This window comes from Borostomias antarcticus, assembly GCF_949987555.1.
Source record: "Borostomias antarcticus genome assembly, chromosome: 22".
NCBI classification, from domain to species: Eukaryota; Metazoa; Chordata; class Actinopteri; order Stomiiformes; family Stomiidae; genus Borostomias; species Borostomias antarcticus.
The window spans coordinates 18,988,042-18,993,041 of NC_140255.1; the positions used below are offsets into that span (position 1 = coordinate 18,988,042).

Genomic DNA, 5,000 nt, shown 5'->3' on the forward strand with positions numbered 1-5,000 from the left:
GGAGGCTGGGTCGACAGCTGCACTGCAGCTAAGCTAGGCTACCTAGATAACACTTCCGGTTTCCTATTTCTCAGTTTATCCCAGCGGTGTACTGATTGTCGTGTCTGACAACAGTCAAACGAGAGGACACTGTCTCGTCTACAGTTACAGTACCGTTTTGAGACAGTCTTTCGGTCCAGCCAGCCGTGGTTCCGATCAGAGCAGTGAGTAGAACCGCCCAGCTGATTCTGTTTACATGACGTCGCATGATGACGTAACGGCTCAGTTAAGCAGAAACAGATCAAAATGCTCAAAAGAGAAGGATCGACTCGTTCGTCACATTGTGCAGTAGGAGGCAACATTGTATCACCGTTAGTCAGAAAGACATCTTTGCTTTTTTTCAACCCCTTTGCCCGTCTCTCTATCTATCTATCTATCTATCTATCTATCTATCTATCTATCTATCTATCTATCTATCTATCTATCTATCTATCTATCTATTTATCTATCTATCTATCTATCTATATATTTATCCATCTATCTATCTATCTATCTATCTATCTATCTACCTATCTATCTATCTATCTATCTATCTATCTATCTATCTATCTATCTATCTATTTATCTATCTATCTATCTATCTATCTATCTATCTATCTATCTATCTATCTATCTATCTATCTATCTATCTATCTGTGACTGTCTATATCTACCTATCTGTGACTGTCTATATCTACCTATCTGTGACTGTCTATCTGCTGTTTTCTCTGCCTACCAGCCTCTAGTAGTAGTATTCAATATGCACCTTGTATTCTGGCCGAGTAGGCTGCTACAGCCGTGAGGAGCGCAGGCTGCTGGAGGAGGGCCTCCACCCAGGGGGGGGGGGAACCTGTTCTGTCCCATCACTGTGCTCACTGGGTGGACTGATCCCCTCCCACCCAGAGGGGCCCCAGGACCGATCCCCTCCCACCCAGAGGGGCCCCAGGACTGATCCCTCCCACCCAGAGGGGCCCCAGGACTTCCAGAGCTTCTTCTTCTGCAACCCTTTACCGCAGTAACCCCATTGAGGCACAGAGCCCCATCTACATACAGTACAGACTATAGGTAGTCGTGTGCCTGTGTGTGTGTCTGTCTATATGGATCTGAGTGTGTGTGTGTGTGTGTGTGGGGGGGGGGGGGATGGGGGGGTCCAGACGAGGCAGTGGTTTCTAATGGCTGAGAGAATACTGCCAGGCCTTCTGGGCTGGCGGTGAAGCTGCTGCCCCCCCCTTCTACTGCGGCAGCTAGAGCGTGTGCGTTCAGAGCGAACAGCAGCTCCGGGAACCTCCAGAACCACAGCGGGAAAACATGTGTGGCCTGTTATCACTACAACCTGGCTGTCACATCTTTGCTGCCTTTATTCCCTGTCCAGGTCGACACTGCAAATGAGAATCTCACCACAGATATATTCAATGCATTTGCAGGAAAGTCATTTGTACAAATACCTCAGTGGTTAAACATTCAGATGGTTCGTGCTGTGTTTTCTACTTCAGGGGACTTGCTGCATTTCCCGAAGAAGAGGAATCCTGAATATGTCTTCTGTCTCATAAGGATCACCGTGATTGACCTCTGACCTCAAGACTCCTGGAACTTCCTCACTGAAGGCACTCTGATATTCTCAGTCAGACATTCCTGTGAGCACAGTAAAAACTACTGTAACATTACAGTATCGGGGAACAATATGAATGAGAATCAGTTGATGATAAGTAAACAAAGCCGTGTCCCCTCCCTCCTTGCGCTAGATTCCCTCTCCATTGTCTTAATCTCATAATATGGGATTATCCAATCACCACCTCAGATATTATAAGTGCATTAATAGACTAGTATGCAATAATCAAATAAACAAATTAACAAATGAAACTTGAACATGATCTGTTGAGGTGTGGCGGGCCTTGTGTATGCACCAGCAGGGTTATCTGGACACATCATTGCACTTGTCCTGTCTTTGCAGAGATACATTTCAAATGTCTTGAGGCTGCTATACCTGCAGTACCACTAGATGGTGCTACACTCAAACCATAGCCTGCCTCATGACCTTCTCATGGTGAATGGTAAATGGACTGCACTTATATAGTGCTTTTATCCAAAGCGCTTGACAATGAGATTGCTTTCTCATAACGTGTCAGGCCATCTGGTTTCGTTCCTCAGCGTATTCTCCCAGAGAGAGCGCTGAATCTGGACACCAAGACATCTACGAGAAGTTTCATCTCACCGTGCTTCCTCTTCTCTCCAGGGGTACGAGCTGCGCAGGGCGTCTGAAGGAGGGGTCGGGGTTCCAGGGGTACAAGTCTACCACAGGGGTACATCACCAACAAGGTGGGATACGCAGCTCACACCCTCCAAGCCCTGCCTGAACCAGTCTTGGGTTGTGATGTGTCCAAACCTTCTGGAGGCCTTGATGCTGCTGCTTTTTGCCATGACCAGAATATAATCCCATGTTGTGATCAATCAATCAATCAATCAAAGCTTTATTTATATAGCGCATTTCATACCCAGAGGCAACACAATGCGCTTAATGTGATGGGACATTCAAACTATTTTGTGGGACTTAAAACCCTAGACTCCCCGGTAAAAGGCTAGGAATGGTAGAAGGTACCAATACAGTTTGCAATTCTGTCTCCAGCTAACTACAGTACCAAGAATATATTTCACCAAGAGCTGAAATATATTCTGTGAAACCGTGGTATTTTTGCCTAAGGTCAAAGCCTCACACCAGTCCATGCCCTACTGCTGGGACAGCTAGGTGGAGGATACACACACACACACACACACATATACACTGTGTATATATATATATATATATATATATATATACTGTATACTATATGTATAGACCTGCATATAACAAACACTCACCCGTCAAATAGGAATACACCACAATGGAGCTCTGACTAATCTTAGACCCATACTATTGGCTCACTAACCAACACGTACATTGACAGAACTGAGAGAGAGGTTTTTCTAATGAGTAATTAAAGGAGTAGCTGAATGGATTAACTATGCATTAGTGAAGGCTGTTCCTGTGTGATGACTGGCTGGTCATACCACCACCAGCGGCACATGGACGGTTTGGAGAGACTGCAGAGAGAGCAGGCAGAGCAGCAGGAGGCGTCCCGTAGCAGAGCTGAAGGAACTACATTACCCAGAAGCATCGACTGCAGACTGGCCTCAGCGCCAGGATCTGAAGACCACTAACGTGCGCTCAGGGACCGGCAGCGGCAGCTCTTCAACTGATCACCCCAGCCCAGGTGTGTAGCAGACAGAATGGGTGGTTACACACACACACACACACACACACACACACACACACACACACACACACCGTGGACAGAAGCATACACAGGCACATTAAAGACACACAGAAGCCTAAGGTTGTCCCTTAAAATCTCTCTCACACACACACTCACACACACACACACACACACACACACACACACACACACACACACACACACACAGGTTAGAACAAAGCCAGTCATTATCATCACAAAGCCAGCTGAGCCCCAAAGGGGGGTATTGCACGCAAAAAACGTTACGCATGCAGGAGAACAATGATGAATGAATGAATGAATGAATGAATGATGTCAGGATTAAAAGACTCCCTGGAGCCACATTCTGAATTCACTTTTTATTCATACAAAAATATCACATGATCACATTTCATACTGGGCAACATTACAATGCCCATGATGATAGCAGCAGGTTTATTAAAAGCTATTTCAGAAGTCATGATTTCCTGAGTATAATTTTCCCCCGTAGATTTTATATCTGAAAATCAAACTGTAAAATGTATTCTTGCTCCAGGCTTATTCACATTGTCCTGTTGCTATTTAATCATAGTATTGGTCACTATTATGATATATTGATCACATCACTGTGTCAACTCAAGAAACTTCAACAAAGGTGATATTAAAGGAGTAGTAAAGGGAAAATCATGTTTAGCCCTGTTTTAAGGTTACTTATGATCATATACAATGGTTCAGATCAAAGCGTTGACAAAACTAGCACTTTTGAGAAAGTCTGATAATTGCTCTACCACCGTTTAGGTCATAAAATGGATGTGGGTGGGCACCTTGAAAAATCATTCAAAAACATGTTAAACTCTCAATTTCAAAGACAAGAACCTCACCGAGGGGGTAATTGGTGTCCGTTGGTGTTCTGACATTAAATTCGCCGCAAAGTATGAATCCTGTAGGGTTTTATTGATCATTTTATGAAATCCATTGACTTGTATTGACGCGACCGTTGTAGATGTGTAGATCAATCCGCAGAGGGGATTCAGGAAGTGTAACTACTTGCGGTAGTTATTGTTATTGTTTATGTTGCTAGGCTACCTAGTTTGCGGAAGTTTACACACGTATGTGCTGCGACTAAATAGTTCTATGCTAAATATTTAAAAAAGCCTTTCCAGATGAACTTGAATCTTACTTTATGGCGAATTATATGTCAGAACGCCAACTAACACCAAGGTGAGTTTCTTGTCTTTGAAATTGAGAGTTTAACATGTTTTTGAATGATTTTTCACGGTGCCCACCCACATCCATTGTATGACCAAAACGGTGGTAGAGCAATTATCAGACTTTCTCCAAAGTGCTAGTTTTGTCAACGTTTTGATCTGAACCATTGTATATGATCATAAGTAACCTTAAAACAGGGCTAAACATGCATTTTCCCTTTACTACTCCTTTAAGGCACCATACTGTATTTTATTCCAGAGTCATCTGATCTGAGGTCATGTTTGACAGCCTTAACACACTTACAGCAACACCTGTTGGACTGTGTTCAAACAAGACGTCCATCCATCCAGCAGGCTGTTTCTGCAGTCCTTCCAGTCTACACCTACAGTGTCCAGATGTTCTGGTTAAGGCTACTAGTGTGGGCTGTCACCCCTCCTGACTCTCAAAGACCTGATCTGTAATGGCAGGGATGGCTTCACCCATCCATGGTAGTCTTTCTCCATCCATCCATCTGGGTTGTGCTCT

At 44.2% G+C, this 5,000-nt stretch overlaps 1 protein-coding gene across 2 annotated transcripts in view; it reads right to left on the minus strand.

The window, feature by feature from the left end:
* Window positions 1-3,637: 3,637 nt before the first annotated feature.
* The window catches only part of LOC311323918 (monocarboxylate transporter 7-like), a 10,219-nt gene continuing 8,856 nt past the window's right edge, over window positions 3,638-5,000 (minus strand). For both annotated transcript variants that reach the window (XM_084456249.1, XM_084456248.1), the window contains exon 6: window positions 3,638-5,000. This exon is cut by the window's right edge and continues 308 nt beyond it. The gene's annotated coding sequence lies outside the window, so the exon portion shown is untranslated.